Below are 17,498 nucleotides of genomic sequence, written 5' to 3' on the forward strand. Positions count from 1 at the left end.
ATTATAGTAAGATACACATAAGTGTTATATGTTTACATTTAATAAAAAATGCCAAAGTCAGCACGTAGTAAAAAAGCTCAGAGAAATATAGACTATGAAAAAAACAAAGTCAAGGTATTATCTGAGCAAAAAGAATACTATCAGAAAAATGCTGAAATAATAAAAATTAAGTATCATGCAAATCCTGAGGCAAAGAAGGCTACCTCACGTGCTGACTCAAAAGCACGGTATAACAGGGATCCCGAGGGGAAAAAACTGCATCACGTGCTCTTTATAACAAAGAACCAGAAAAAAAGAAGACTGCCTCGCGTGCTCTTTATAACAAAGAACCAGAAAAAAAGAAGGCTGCCTCACGTGCTGACTCAAAAGCGCGGTATAACAGGGATCCCAAGGGGAAAAAAGCTGCCTCATGCATAAACTATTATAAATATAAATATCAAAAACTGCCAAATCTTTGCCAAAACGCCGAATAATGAACCAAGAAAAATTTAATAGTGAAGGTATGAACATTTTAGAACTTTATAATACTCTAACTGTTTTATCAGAGAGGCGGTAGCACTCTCTATGTAATATAGAACCGATGGAGGACCAAGAGGCAACTCCTAAGGCCCAAAACCTAAAGACCTAAAACCCAGCAGGAAGCGACCTGCTACTAATGGAGGCGGCAATGAGCCGCCTCCTAAAAAAGACAATACTATCATGAATGTAAGTTTAAAAATAAGACTGTAAGTAAAAATACTAATTAACAAGAATAAAAAAGCATTGGAAATGCAAACGCATATAGGGATGGTATGCCAAAAAGTATACAAACAAGATAGCTATGAATGGCTAGGCACATGGAAATAGAATTGCATCCAAAGTATAGCCCTATAGCTTTTTACAACCGTAATGATGGCACGGAATGAAGATTGGCGAAAAGCTATAGGGCTTTACTTTGGATGCAATTCTATTTCCATGTGCCTAGCCATTCATAGCTATCTTGTTTGTATACTTTTTGGCATACCATCCCTATATCCTTTTGCATTTCCAATGCTTTTTTATTCTTGTATATATATTCAGCACGGCCAAAAAAATGGTAGAAAAACAAGTTGTTTGTTTTTTTTAACGAATTAAAATCTATTAAAATCCATTATACTTGAACAACTTTTTTCCAGAAAAATAAAAGACGGAATTTTATCATATGAAAAGCAGATTAACACAAAACTTTTTCTGCTATTTTTAATAGAATTTTTAATTTTTACCCCCCCCCCCCCCAAAAAAAAAAAAAAAAATTTTTTGTCTCGAGTGATAACACATTTATATATTTTTTAAATGGTTTTTGAATACACTATTTTTTTTTGTCTAAATAAGATTTAGGATGATTTTCTCTAAGGAATGCAAAAACATTATAATATAAGTACCTGAATTTCAAATAATTCCATCTTTTATCTCATTGTATGGATTTCGCCTAATAATATATATATATATATATATATATATATATATATATATATATATATATATATATTAAATCTCGTTTGCATACATGGGAAACAGTTTATTAGTAATATCATTTTCGTAGAATCTTCGGACTGGCTGACATCCCTCATTATAGTGGCAGTTGCTTACCAAGGTATTCAACTTTAAATGATATCATCAAAAGAAACGTGGAGACAGCAGAGTTTCTTTCCTAAACCAAAACACATAGTTTTATTTGTTTATTTCTATTGTGAGGCATCGTTGATTTTGCATGTTATCTGTGGCACCATTTGGCCAGATTCACACTTGACCGGAAGTCAAGCCGTAAGGATAAAAAAAATCATGGATAAATAGTTTTCGATTGCGGACATGTTTGTTTCTATCCCAGTAACAGTGAAGACTTGAGGAGTTGCAATATTTTTGGCATAATTTTATTGGGTATGATCACAAAGATTTAGACGATTATATTTTATATTTATAGCCAGGAGTGATAAAAACAAACATATCAGGTACCAGAATCGGTGTATAACACACACACACACACACACACACACACACACGCACACGCACACGCACACACACGCACACACACATTTAGTAATCTTCTATAATATAAATCTCACCTTTCTGTTTAAATGTCTGTCTGTCTGTCTGTCTGTATGTATGTATGCATGTATGTATGTATGTATGCATGTATGTATGTATGTCTGCCTAAAACTTTCGAGAGAGGTGACGGATTTTCACAAGATCGGTATCGTTTTGAAGCTCGACCCTTATCGAAAAATTGGCTAAAAACATCCATTCCTTCACCCTCAACTGGGCACTTTTTTACAGGGAGAGGTAGTTTTTTCGCTGATATTTTCGAAAGTCATCTCCTCTTTTCGATTGACTAGCCGTAATTTAAACCTTCGTCACTTCCGGTTTGATGATGGACGCAACAGCAAATACGTCACGTTTTTTTGTCTTTTTTTACATTCTTTTCCTCCTTCCTGGTACAGGTTCAAGCCTGCCTGCCTGCTTACTACCAATTTTTTTTTTTTTTGCTCAACACCCAACTCCAAGCACCCGGGCAACGCCGGGCAACGCCGGGTAACGCCGGGCACCCAGGCTAGTATAGTAATAAATAATAAATAAAATTGATAAAACTAAAAATAATCTTTAAACAAATAAACCTGTCAAGATAGCAAAATCTCTACACGGATAAGTGGAGCAATTAAAATAAGAAATAGAAGATAAGAATTAAAAGTTAAATAAAACCTTATTACATCATTAGATCAATAAGTAAAAAGTAAAAAAAAAGAACCTGTTTAGGCCATTGAATTTCGAAACCTAATGCTTCTCATCGGAAGAGGAAAAAAGCCAGGTTTATATATCAGCAGAAAAGCTTTCATGAGGACATTATATTAGAAATTACATAGAAATAAACTATATGTATATAGCAGCAAGATAGATGTCGATAACATAGATAGAAAAAAGATAGAATAAATGAGTACATATATACAGGGTGGAATGATAAAATTGTCGTGCTAGAAAAGACGACATCATTCCATTTCCGTTTGATGAACCGGTTTTCTTTTTTGGTTTGAAGACCGTCTATTAGTTGGCCAGTTGTATACAAATCCCAAGAGCGATAAGAGACTTCTATCATGTCTAAAAGTGACACCATGTTCAACGAACGAGATTGGAGATGCACCGCCGTACAATTCATGGACTCTATCGATCCAAGTTATGACAACAGGACCGTTGCCAGCACCCTCAATATGCAAATCCAAACGGTCCAACGCTTGAGGGCACGGCTCAATGCATCGGATGACCCACAGTTATGATCTTTTGTGTGGTTTTGTTTGAAAACAAAGTTGATACAAAAAAATATATTTTCGCGAAAATTATCTTTACTTTCATCATATTTTGCTTAGGGTAAAATTTTTGAGTATCAAAACCTATCTCTTTACAACCCCCTCCTTTTCATAACCTATCATACTTTCATCAATCACAGTCCATTTTCTGTAAGCTGTGTTTGAACCCAGTCAAGGACGGGTACTTCTGCTAGTATATATATATATATATATATATATATATATATATATATATATATATATATATATATATAATTAATATAAAAAGATATAATTTTATGTGTAAATTTTCAATATTTAATTCAACAGTGCTCAATACATAGGGAGAGCTAGATAGTAAGTTATGAAAATATAGAACATAACATAAGCCTGATGAATTCTCACGAGGATGAAACGTGGAATACTCTGTGTAGCTTAATTGCAATATATACTTTCATAACTTACTATATATATATATATATATATATATATATATATATATTTATGTGCAAATATATTTTCTTATGATATATACTAATCCTTATTCAAGAAGCTCAATATAATTACAGAGCTATATAGTAAATAAATGACAAAAGACTATATTCCAAAGTTAATGATGTTGACCATCTTATAATTTATTCCTTTAATTCAGTTGACTTATACAATTCTTGACAGTATGTGTTTCGTAGCGCAAAATCAATCACTTAGTTATTATATCAATCAGTAAATTTATTATGCCCTTAACTCCTCAGAAGAAATAGCAACAATCAATCCGTCAAAAGGAAATAAATGCGTTTTGACATGATTAAAATCCGAAAAATTTGAATAGAGGCAGTAAATACCTTACGCCATTTTAAATTTTAGAAAAATTTTTCTAAAATTCAAAATGACGTAATTCTTCTTCTTCTTCTTCTTCTTCTTCTTCTTCTTCTTCTTCTTCTTCTTCTTTTTCTAGCCCCTGTGTTTTGACAGCAAACAGAACAGACTTTCTGTCTTTTGGACGTGAGTGCATTAGAAGAATTACTACTACAAAAATATCATTTCAATTATTTTTTAAATCACCGTGATTTTTCTTTTTCAAGGACTGAAAGCAAATATATTGTATGGTAATGATATGTAATGGTGGTATTTGTGGGATGTGGAATAAATGTAAAGACGGAATTGAATAAAACTGCTCTATATACATCAACAATTATTTATTCTCCCTTTACAAGTAAAGAAAGAATTACTTCTTAGTCTTAAATACTATAGTTAGAGAGCTCTGTGATACATATTAATCCAAGATGTCCAGTCTCTGGAATATTCAAGCAGCATAATTCTGTTCTCCAAATATCTTTAAGGCAAGGAAGATTATGAAGGAAAAAATACTTTTCATTATGTGTTTTCTAGATGAACAAGTGAAGCATGCATGGTTCCTCGTGAGTGCACAGTGAATGAGGCATAAAAAAAATGACTAAGTTCAGCATTTGCCCCTCCCCCCATTTATCCCCAAAAGTCCCCAGGGGATATCAAATCCTGATGAAAATGAACAAACGATGCAATTTTAGGCCTTTGCAACATGCAAAAAAAGAAATGACTAAGTATATCATTTGCCTCACCCCCATTTAGCCCTAAAAGTCCCCAAGGCCTTAACATATTTAAATTTGAGTTCAGCACCATCCAAAACTGCTAAATAGACATACGCAGAAAAGTTTGAACAAATATGGTAAAATAGTCTCAAAAATGGAGTGTTTTTATTAGCCCTAAAAGAGCTCCTGAGGCACTTCCAAGAGTTATCACGAAGTATAGACAAACAAAATTCTATAGAAATCAGTTAGTTATAACTTTTCAGAAAATTTTATAAAAATCCAAGGCATCATTTTTTTTTCTTAATAAGCACAAAAGTGTCAATTTTAGCTATTTTAAACCGAAAGGCATCCCGGAGGGGTTGGGGCAGAGTTTTCCCGGAAAATCCGTTCTGTTACTTTTTTTTACTCATATCATGTTTAATGCTTGCGCAAAGTTTCAAAAAATTCCAAGGCGTAGTTATTGTGTGGACAGATGAATGGATGAACAGACAAGGGTGAATTTACAGGTCCACCCTCCTTTTGTCAGGGGACCAAAAATATATTTCATCTAATGGGTAGTTCCCGCAGTCATCCTTGCTATCATTTCCTTTGTAGAGTACAAGCGTGGAGGAATCTTTCTATTCCAGACCGTTTTCAGTAGAAAAGTTAGAAGTTCTATAATCATTCTAGTTCCACATTTCCAAAATTTCCAAAATTTCTGCATTTAAACCGTGTATATGAGGTGATTAACCATTAGTCACTTTTTAAACAGAACTGTTGACTTCTTCAAGAGAAGGAGCCATGCCATCAAACATTTTGTCGGTTTGGAAGTAATCAACTTGATCAATTCTTCATTGACGATGGCTTATTTAAAACCTCATCATAATGTTATTTCCATCTAACAACGATTTCTTCTTGATCACAAAGTAATTATTTGCAATCTTTAGAATGCAGTGATACTATTGGTAAAGAAGAAAATCAATCAATTTTGTATAAAAGATTTTACCATAACTTGGTGTCATTAGAATCAGATGCTGATTCCAATGATATAAATGTCAGTACCCGAGTTCAAATCTCAGTTAAGTCTGAAGTATTTTTTAACTGGGTGTGTACACTGTGACCGTTACACTTTAACCGTGTCATTACATTTTAACTAGTGTTGGGACGATTAATCGGAATTGGTATCGAAAATGGGAAAAATTGGAACTTTTGAGGGTATCGGAATCATTATTGGAATCGGAAAAATTTGTGCCTATTTTCCGATGCCAAAAAGGATTCTTTTAATTGTCTTTTTTATTTGATTTTTATTCAAAACAAAATCTTCCCCTGTTAGTTGTAATGTAAAAACAGATATTTATTTATTGTAAACAACCAGTAAACCTAAAAATCTATAAACCATCCCCCACAAGTTTGACGAAAATATCTGCACATTTAGCAAGTGTTTTACAGTGATCAGGAAAAACTAACAACTTTATAGTTAAATATTTAGAGAATAAGAATCGGAATCAGTAATTGTATCAGAATCGGGAATTTAGTATGGAATCAGTAATTGTATCAGAATCGGAAAATATATTGGAATCATCCCATCAGTAATTTCAACCACTCAGACTTGCACATTGTGTAAGACTTCGTTGTAAAGGAACAAAAAAATAAAAATAAATAAAAATCCGACTCCGCATTTGTTTTTTTTTTGTTTTTTGTTTTTGTAAATGAAGTGCATTTATTCATGGTTCTTCCAAAACAATGCATTTCATTATCTTTCAAAAGCCTTTTCGCACACATATTTTACAACGTTCTACCATATAATATGTGCTTTCTAAAAGTCTCTCTCCCCGCCATTTCACGCTTTGTTGCCTTTGAGTTCACACGTCCATCTTTTGTGCTGTTGCACTTTGCTTCTGTTCTTGACCATGTGGTGTATTTTTCTCTCCTTTTCTTGTGACACAAGCTCATACACACTTGCTAATTTGTATATTGCTAAAATGGCTGCTGCTGCTGCTAATATTTTCGCTACTCAGCTATCCTACAGCTGCTGCTGATTTTCTTACACGTGTGCCATAATGCTATGTTACACGTGTTTTATAAATTTCAAGAGGTTAGCATAGAATTTAAATATAAAAACACTGCACAAATATATTTATTCAAAACAAAATGACATTTATATTATATTCATGCTAATCTGTAAAAAAGTAGATAAAGAATTATTTAGCATTGATTCAAAACAGCAAATTATTTTTACTTAAAAACATGTAATCTTTTTGACTATAAAAACATTTTCTTTTTCTTCACATTAACCCCTAACAAGGCATATCGCCACTTGGACGTAAGGGCTACTATTTGGAACCATGCCTAGGAAAGATTAAAAAGATCTTAGTTAACATTACATTTAAACTTCTGCATATCAATACAGTCAGGGAGCAGATAGCAGGAAGAGAATTCCAAAGACTAGCTGTTCAAGGAAAGAAACTATTAAAGTAGAAAGCGTTCAGCATTTAGGGATCTCAACAGTGAAGGGGTATGATTTTGTTGCTAAGCAAGTTTATTGGAAATATGTACATCAAGGGGGCACACGTGCAACGAGTTTATCAGAACACATTCAATTAAAATATTTGTAAAACAGGCACATGCAACATTGCAGCGATGGGACAAGGGTTGGAGCTTAGTTGACAAAGTGGGACCTATTAGATTGGAGACTCTTTTTTGGACCCTATCCAAGAAGGAGGGACCTGTGGTAGATGCACCAGCCCAGATGTGGCAACGATACTCCATGCATGGGCGAATGGTGGCCTTGTAGAAGTACAGGATACGCTCAGGTGTGAGTAGTTTTATTTTATGTGATTCCTAGTCTTCTAGCATGATAGAGGGAGCCCACCTTCTTATCCTAGTTACTTACTCTCTAATAAGTATAATGTTTTATCCAAAAAATTTCACAAATATTTTTCTTTCTACCAACAGTAGACGTAAGGTAAAGATGTAACTCGACATACCCAAGTACTGCACAAACACCACCAAAATTTTTAATATTGGGCGAATATAATCTTTTTATTTGAGAATAATAGGAAATCGTGTTCAGTCGGGTAAGCTTAGTGCACTCGAATATCAACTCAACCTAATGTTTGATAGAAGTGGATATGACGTCACATGGTCCAAGCAGAAAGAGTGAGGAGAGAGAATCGTCATGCCCGGATAAATTATGATTAAGCAGAGGGTGAGCAGTTTAGAACAACAACAAAGCGAATAAAGCTTTTCTTGTCTTCAACCGTTTGCCTTAATTCGTTCTTATTTTCGGGTATGAACAAATTTGTTTTCGGATAGAATCGAGAAGGGAGGTATAACACAAGGAGCAGGTATAAACTACTTGTTATTAGGATATCTTACTATATTAATTCACCTATTTAAATACCTATTTACTATGCCCCCTCACGCGACAGAGTTAGACACCAGGGTCGTTTTTAAACGTGGAGAAAAGGTAAAAAAATAAAAAATTGTCTCAGTCGTGAAGGACTGATCCTCCACCCGAAAGAGAACAAGAAATGGAAGTGCAGCATCTGAAGAACAGATTGGATTTATTTGCTTCCCCACTGAGCAAATTAGGCACAAGGCCGTTTTTTAATGTGGAGATAGGGGAAGGGGGGAGGGAAAGGGGGGACCAGCTCCCGAGAGGTGGGAAATGGGAGTTGGATTAGTAACTGTTGGTATGAAGGGTTGCCCCTCCAGTGACCAAGGTCAGATATGTGGGGTTACCCCCACATATGGTCTTTGCAAGTCATAGCTTGCAGCATCTGAAGAACAGATAGTACACTTTTTTTTTTTTTTATTTGCTTCCCCACTGAGCAAATTAGGCAGGAGGCCGTTTTTAATGTGGAGATAGGGGGAAGGGGGAGGGAAATGGGGATCCAGCTCCCGAGAGGAGGGAAGTGGGAGCTGGATTAGAAACTGTTGGTATGAAGGGTTGCCCCTTCAGTGACCAAGGTCAGATATGTGGGGTTACCCCCACATATGGTCTGTGCTAGTCATAGCTTTGCAGTATCTGCCGGAACAGATGGTATTTATTTGCTCCCCCACTGAGCAAATTAGGCACAAGGCCGATTTTTAATGTGAGGAGTGAAGGGGAAATGGGGACCAACTCCCCGGGGAGTTGGATAATGACAATTGGTATGAAGGGTTGCCCCTACATTGACCAAGGTCTTATATGTGAGGTTACCCACACATATGGTCTTTGCTTGCAGTATCTGTCGGAACAGATGCTACACTTTGATCTTGACCAAAAGAGACACGTAATTATATGTATTCATTATACTGAGACTTTCTTGTACACTTCAATATGTGATATATTCTGTTGAGTGAAAACTCTCGAAAGATAACGACGTACTCCAGACTTCCAATGCTTTTCTAATTGATTGCATATGAAGAAACATCTTCAGAATTTTTTATTATTATTTATTTTTATTATTGTTCTTTACTGTAGCTCAAATTATAAATACAGCTCACAGACATTTTTGTTAACTCGTTGTCATTTGTAAATTGTAACAATGCATTTGAATTGCTTTTAGAATCGATTTAAAATTTCTTCACGCATAAATTATATCAGAGAAATTTTTAATGTAATTTTTTAAAGTTATCAAATTTTTGTTTAAAAGGTTTATAAAAAAAAAAATAATACTGGATAATCCACTAAAATGATACTCATGGAATCTATCTAATTATAAAACTCTGGACCTTGCTTGCTTCTTGCTTGCTTGCTTGCATCTTATCTCCGGTGATCGGGCGATTCCATCTTTTAAAACAGGGGATGACAGGTGATATATATATATATATATATATATATATATATATATATATATATATATATATATATATATATATATATATATATATATATTCACACTGGGGAAGACCGAGGGATCGGTCGAAAATGTGCTTTTGAAAGAAACATTTTTGTTTTTTCAAAAGACTTTTTGTATTCCTACACGTCAACACATAGGAAATAAATACAGAAAAGATATAAACATTTATATATTTTTCATATTGATTTTTTATTCATACATACCTACACACACACACACACACACACACACACACACACACACACACACATACATATATATATATATATATATATATATATATATATATATGTGTGTGTGTATATTAAGACTAATGTTGTTAAATAGTACAATGATCGTTTTTGTAATTTTTCGAATGGTCATTTTTATGTCTTGGTTGAATTTGTGTAGGAAAGTTCCATAGTCGTTTTCGCCCATCAGCTTTTTGTTTGTTTGTTGTTTTTTTTTGTGAGTACTTTCAACTGATTTTCTTCCCTCGTCTTTAGGTTTCCATTAGTTTCGTTTAAAATCTTGATGCTTTTATATGCTTCAGTCTAAATTACATTTAAATTACTTGAAATAGAAAAGCATATTGTGTGTAAAAAAACACGTTAGAGAAGACGATCACTTTAGAGACCAGGGTGACGTCATGGTTGTAAGGAGAAGTCACGCGTGGTGGGAAAATGAGGAAATAAATGTCGTTGTTACAAAAGAAAAGGAGTTGATTTATGACTTGTCTTCTGTTTCTCGAAACTTACTCTGCTATAACATGTGTGTCCTGTGTGTAAACATTTGCACTAGGTTACACTCGGGATTCATGCTCTCCTTAAAACTATAATACGCTATGAGACTTTCATCAGGAGATTTTCCTTTATAAACAAATAAATTTATTTATCCTTTTTAATCATCACCAATTTCATTATCCCTTGTCTGAAGCGTTTCCTATTTTCAGACGTTTATTTCAACTCTATGTATTAGCTAGTATGTACCAGTAAACACATCCATCTGAATATTTAACAGTTTGAAATCTCTTGATTTTGGTGCTAAAAGCTTCAGTCTTCCAAACCAAAAATTTAGTCTAGCACTGAATTCAGCACAACGGATAGTAAAAGTAGAGTGTACTTATTCTTCAATGGTTTCTGGCAGACTAGAGAAAACTGAAAATTGAAAAAAAAAAAAAAAAAAAAAAAAAAGACACCAGCACATCGTTTGATTGCTTTTATTAATGTGCATAAATGCCGTGATAAGCGGAGATAGATACAGCACCTGGAAGTCCCAAATGGTTACCCATCTGGTACTGGCCAGGCTCATTGTTGCTTAACTTTGGTGATCTGACGGGAACCGGTGTGTCAAACGTGATTATGCCGTATAGACTATCCGGACTACTGTTCTCATATTAGATATTATTCTTACAACGTTTCAGCCAATGTAACCTCCGAGTTTTTTGGGTTTTTTTTCAGATGTATCTTATTGAACTCAGAAATCTGTAGAGAATTTCAAACAGAAATCGTTATTTAATCAACAGGTGTACACTGCTTTCGTTCCGTCAGCCATGACCAGGTGGAAGTGTTAAGTAATGCTAAATTATATTCTTAGTTTTGCTTCTACTGAGGATGGAACCATCAAACTCCACAAGACTGTCACTTAGAACTACTTATGACTTAGCACTTTATTCACTGCGCCTTGGCGTCCATGTGAATTAAATAAAAGGTTCTGTTTGAAAGTCAATACAGATTCCCAAGTTCGACATAAAGATTACCAAGTTCGACAAAATGCACGTGAAGAAGGTCGGGGGTTACATCGACGAAGACATTGCAAGAATAAAATCCAAGATAAGAACAGCAGTCGGAATAATTCAAATACTCAAAATTATCAATCCTCATTTCCAAAATTCCGAAATATAATGTTCATATCTAAAAGTTTTCTTTTTTGTTGATGTCTCAGTGTTTTTATTGCTCATTCCTTTGGTGCATTGAATCTATTATTGCCTTTTTTTTGTTTTTTTTTGTTTTTTTTTGAGCATTGGCATCATTATTTCTACCATTTGAGAGATTAATGGGCAGAAGCATAAAAACAAAAACTTGGTTACAGAGGTCAATTACCAAGGCAAAGGTCAACAGGAATCTGGTTGCGAATCTATTTTATTGCCCCAACCCAGATAAATGAGGTAAAAACATTCTCTCTCTCTCTCTCTCTCTCTCTCTCTCTCTCTCTCTTTATTCATTTCTCTCTCTTGTTCACTCTTTATATTTTTCTTTCTCTCATGCGCTATCTCTCTTTCTCACTCACTCTGTCTTTATTTATCTCTCTCTCTCTCTCTCTCGCTTTCAGTCTCTCTTTCTCTCACTCTCTTTTTCTCACTCACTCTACTTTTTCTTTCTCATTCTAAGGTTTTCTCTTGATTCCCGTTGTTACTAAGCCCACTCAGTCACCATGCTATTATACTTGCTTGCTAATCACCATGATGTGGGATGATTCTCAAAAATGGCAGCAATGAAATCGTTAATAAAATCTACATTACTCTCTACTATCCAACCATATTTGGTACAAATATATTCAAGTCTGTGACTGACTTGTCTACCAAATTCCAGTCATCAATGCCCAACAGTCTTTGTTTGAAATTATAATCATTCAATGATAAGCACGTCTTTTTTTTGGTGGGGGGGTGACCACTTATCATGGACCTAAGGTCACTCTAGGATAAGAGTTAATGAATGTAAAGTGGTAATGTAATCGTTAATGGTGTAAATTGGGTAGACTTTGATTATTTAATTGGGACGGCTCAACAAGAACTTGTTTACATTGGATTTGAAGGCTACCATGTTGTATTCAACCAGCAAGCAGGCCAGTGGAACAGTGTTTCGCAGGCAGCAAGTTCTGGTAAAAAAGCTTTGTTCATGGAATCTGCATTTAGATTTAGGCACAGATAGAGAGTGGAGTAAATTGTTGATAGTGGTTGTAGCTAGTTGAGTATTTTTTGGTAAGGGGGACCATAGACTATAACCGTGTCTGGAAACTTTGTTGAGCTGTGCTCTTAAGCATCATGATTTGCATTTAGAGGTTTCTGGTAAATATCCTGTTGTCAAACATAGATCGGTAGAGAGCATGAGTTGTACAGTGGCGCATCTCCGATATCGCTCTTGTAACATTGTGTTACTTTCAGACATGATAGAAGACTTCTATCGCTGTTGGGATTTGTACACAACTGGACAACTAGTAGATAGTGAGCAACAAAAAAGGAAAGCAGGTTTTCGTCAAATGGAAATGGAATCATATCTTTTCTAGGGCAACCATTTTATCGTTCCATATCTTTGTTACTGGCAATTACTCAGGATTTGATCTGAACTGCACTGCTTCTTCGCCGCCATTTTTGTTACTGGCAATTACACTCAGGATCGTCTCAACACTTAACAGGTTATGGGCCCAAGACGCTTCCACTTATACAGGGTGTTCCAAAATTATCTGATATATATCTGATATATATATATATATATATATATATATATATAGTGTATCCCAAAAGTGAATACACCCCTACATTTATGCAGATATTTAAGTACATCTCTTCATGAGACACCACCGACAAAATGACACTTTGACACAATGAAAACGAGTCTGTGTGCAGCTTATATAACAGAGTTAGTTTATTTTCCCCTCAAAATAACTCAAAATATAACCATTAAAAGCTAAACCCCTGCCAACAAAAGTGAGTACATCCCGAGGAAACTACACTTCTATATTTTCAAATTGAGTACTGCTTGTCATTTTCTCTCCAAAATGTCATGTGACTCATTAGTCTTACAAGGTCCATGTATGCATAGGGAGTAGGTGGTTTCATATTTGTAGTGCAGCTCTCACACTCTCTCATACTGGTCACTGAAAGTTTCAACATGGCTCCCCATGGCAAAAAAACTCTATGAGTATCTTAAAAGGCGTATTGGTGGTCTACATGAAAATGGCCAAGCCAACAAGAAAATTATCAACACCTTGAAATTGAGTGGCTAAGATCATCCAGCATTTTTTAAAAGCAGAGTCAACTCAGATCAAGCCTCGATAGGTCGTCCAAAGAAGCTGAGTGCACATGCTGAGCGTCAGATCCAAATGCTTTCTTTGAAAGATCGGCATAGGAGTGCTGTCAGCATTGCTACAGATTGAAAAGGTGGAGGGTCAGCCTGTTAGTGCTCAGACCACATGTCGCAATCTACATCAAATTGGTGTGCATGGCTGCCACTTCAGGAGGAAGCCTCTTCTGAAGACTATACACAAGAAAGCCCGCAGTTTACTGAAGATATGTCAACAAAGCACATGGATTTCTGGAACCACGTTCTATGGTCTAATGAGATTAAGATCATTTTTTTTTGCTTCCGATGGCTTCAAGCATGTGTGGCAGTGACCAAGTGAGGAAGACAGAAATAAGTGTGGCACACCTACAATCAATCATGATGGTGGAAATGTCATGGTTTGGGGCTGCATGAGTGATTAAGGTGTTGGAGAGTTACATTTCATTGAAGGAAACATGAACTTCAACATGTATTATTGTGAAATACCGCAGCAGAGCATGATTCCCTCCCTCCAGAAACTGAGGGTAAAGGTGATGTACTGGCCAAGCATGTCCAACCATATTCATCAATGCCCAAGCTGTTCCAAATCAAATCCAATGTCCAACCATAGTCATCAATGCCCAAGCTGTTCCAAATCAAATCCAATGTCCAACCATAGTCATCAATGCCCAAGCTGTTGGGCATTGATGACTGGAATTTGGTAGACAAGTCAGTCATAGACTTGAATATATTTGTACCAAATATGGTTGGATAGTAGAGAGTAATGTAGATTTTATTAACGATTTCATTGCTGCCATTTTTGAGAACCCAATACTTGAACCCAATAGAATCTTTGCAGGATCCTCAAGCGGAAAGTGGAGGTGCGCAAAGTCTCAAATATATGCCAGCTCCATGAAGTCATTATGGAGGAATAAAAGAGCATTCCAGTGGCTACCTGAAAAATCCTGGTAAATTCCATGCCCAGGATAGTAAAAGTAGTTTTGGATAATGATGATGGACACAAAAAATATTGACAGTTGATATGGGGTATGTTAATATTAACAGTTTTTCCTAAGGCGTGTACTCACTTTTGTTAGCAAGGGTATAGCATTTAATGGTTATATTTTGATTTATTTTGCGATGAAAATAAATTAACTCTGTTATATAAGCTTAACACAGACAACGTTTCATTGTGTTAAAGTGTATTTTGTCAGTTTTGTCTCATGAAGTGATATACTTAAATACTTGCAGAAATAAGAGACGTGTACTCACTTTTGAGATACATGTGTGTGTGTGTGTGTGTGTGTGTGTGTGTGTGTGTGTGTGTGTGTGTGTGTGTGTGTGTGTGTGTGTGTGTGTGTGTATTAATCCACGTCCCTAGAATGTGGAACGACTACAATGTAAGGGACACAACTTCCTAAAACTCATAGTGAAATGCAAAAACGACAAAACCTCGACATAAATTTAAAGTGATAAAATAGCACATAATTTCAGTCACGACTTCATAGCATAGGAGTAACGTACCCGACCACACGCTCTTTCGTTGCAGGATCAAACTTTAATATAGTCAGCCGCGCTGATGATCCTTAAATATAGCGAAACGCGTGTCCATGGCTAACTATTTGATCTATAAATTAGTATATATATATATACATATATATAAAATAAAAATAAAAATTACAATTAAATTTACCAAAATGATCCAAGATGGTAAAATTAAAGTATATCATAAATACTAAAGAATTAATATTTATAAAATTATCTCAGCCAGATGTAAAAGCTCGATAAAACCAAATAGGAAATAGAGCTTATAATAATATATATAATATAATATAATATAATATAATATAATAATATTTTATTGAGTTTCTTTCTTTTTTTCAAGTTATTTATTAATTTATTTATTTATTTATTATCCATTTAGTTTCGTCTGACAACTCTTGCTGACATGTTTTAATTGATGACCTGTACATTTCAGTTGACCTATATTATTTTGCCCTATATATTTTTTTCGCGCCTTTAACATTTCCTGTCTGGGTCATTTTGACTTTTGTTTCCCTTTATTTTATTTTATATTTTATATTTAACTTTATCATTTTTTTTCCTCTCTCTCTTCCCTGATCTTTCTTATTTATATTTATGTCTCGGAAGTAGAGTGAAAAGCATATCTTATTTTTCTTTTATTAATATTATTGGAATCTTTTCTTTATTCCTTGTACACGTTTTTGTGAATTATTCCATGGATTTCTGCCTTTGGATTATTATGGACCATCTTCTTCCAAATATGGGATTTCCTGTGATTTTTCTTGTACAAATGGAAATTCTTTTCACTTTCTTGAAGATTTACATTTGGATTTTACCATCACTGGATTTTTTATTTTCCACCAGACTATCCATTCATGTGTAATCATCTTTTTCTTCACTATATTCCCTCTCCACTTTTTTGTTTTCAAGTAAGATCTTTGGCTTACTTGTTGTTTCATCAAATACTTCTGCATGCAAAATCCGATCCCGCATTTTGCTAATTCCTACCCTCTGATGAGAAGGAAAGTATTTCTTCGAAACTCTGCGAATTAAGGACTATCCATTTATCTAGTGTTTCCTTTTCAGATTAAATATGTCTTTAACTCATTTCAAAGTGTTTTTTTAACATATTTTATTAACTATTTGCTCATATATATATATATATATATATATATATATATATATATATATATATATATAAGACTTATAAATTAAAAAATTAAAATATGTATCCATTTAAATGTGGAAATTGATGAATCGCACAGGTAAGAAATTCATTTTTATAGTATGAAAAGGTTAGTAATTGCAATTAAGAATAGAAATCTGTATCAAATGTTTGAAACATGTCTTCTTCCTAAGATTAAGGGTGGTGGTGTTTGATCAACACTGCTGGGGAGCCATGATGTAATATACTGTTTTGTTTTTAAATCCCCGAAACAGTGTTTCATGGTAAACAACTGATGATCCCTTGAAAAATAAATTATTGGTATTATAGTAAATTCGAGAGCGAGTTGATGCAGTGATTGCAGGTGTTTAAATGACTGACTGAATAGATGGCTTTCTAACGAATGATAAAAAAATATTTTTTTGTATAGTTTTAAAGGTTAAAAACTTCCAAGACTATATATATATATATTAATTGTAACTTTATTATTTATGACTAATGTTTCTCATAACGTATTGTCTGACAAAACAAAAAATATGCTTGGTTGATTATGTTTAAAATGTTTGATACACGCAAGAAGAAGAAGAAGAAGAAGAAGAAGAAGAAGAAGAAGAAGAAGAAGAAAGCAATATTCAGTCAAATGGATGTATTTTCAAGAGTTGATGAATAGATTCCGATCTCTCTTTCTCGCCATTATTTTGATTTGTCTTTCCCGCCATTATTTTGATTTGTCTTTACCGCCATTATTTTGATTTGTCTTTACCGCCATTATTTTGATTTGTCTTTACCGCCATTATTTTGATTTGTCAGTGTTTCTATTCTACTGGTAGACTACACAATTTGATTCTCTTTTTCGATTATCAGCCGTGCTGCATCGGAAATAGATTTACGCTTTCAAATATATCATTGTATACAATATTTTATCGATTTCCTGCTTTGCAGTTAGCTATTTGTTTTTGTTTATGTTGTTGCATTCTTGTTCTTGCTGGTCGGTTAGTTCATATGCAACCTCTTTTAAGACACTTCTTTATCCTCCCCCTTCTCCCACATACAAGCTCCGTCCCTCTGTTCATGTCTGACTCATTCTGTACAAATGCTAACAG

The 17,498-nt window shown here is 34.4% G+C and overlaps 1 protein-coding gene and 1 pseudogene across 2 annotated transcripts in view; one reads left to right on the forward strand and one right to left on the reverse strand.

The window, feature by feature from the left end:
* Nucleotides 1-17,498, forward strand: part of LOC145245901 (VPS10 domain-containing receptor SorCS3-like) — a 1,435,182-nt gene that overhangs the window by 735,618 nt on the left and 682,066 nt on the right. The window lies entirely within an intron of this gene.
* Nucleotides 10,921-11,038, reverse strand: LOC145246206 (5S ribosomal RNA; annotated as a pseudogene).

Source organism: Euprymna scolopes, chromosome 23 (assembly GCF_053919585.1).
Source record: "Euprymna scolopes isolate OS-2025 chromosome 23, ASM5391958v1, whole genome shotgun sequence".
In the NCBI taxonomy this organism is placed as follows: Eukaryota; Metazoa; Mollusca; class Cephalopoda; order Sepiida; family Sepiolidae; genus Euprymna; species Euprymna scolopes.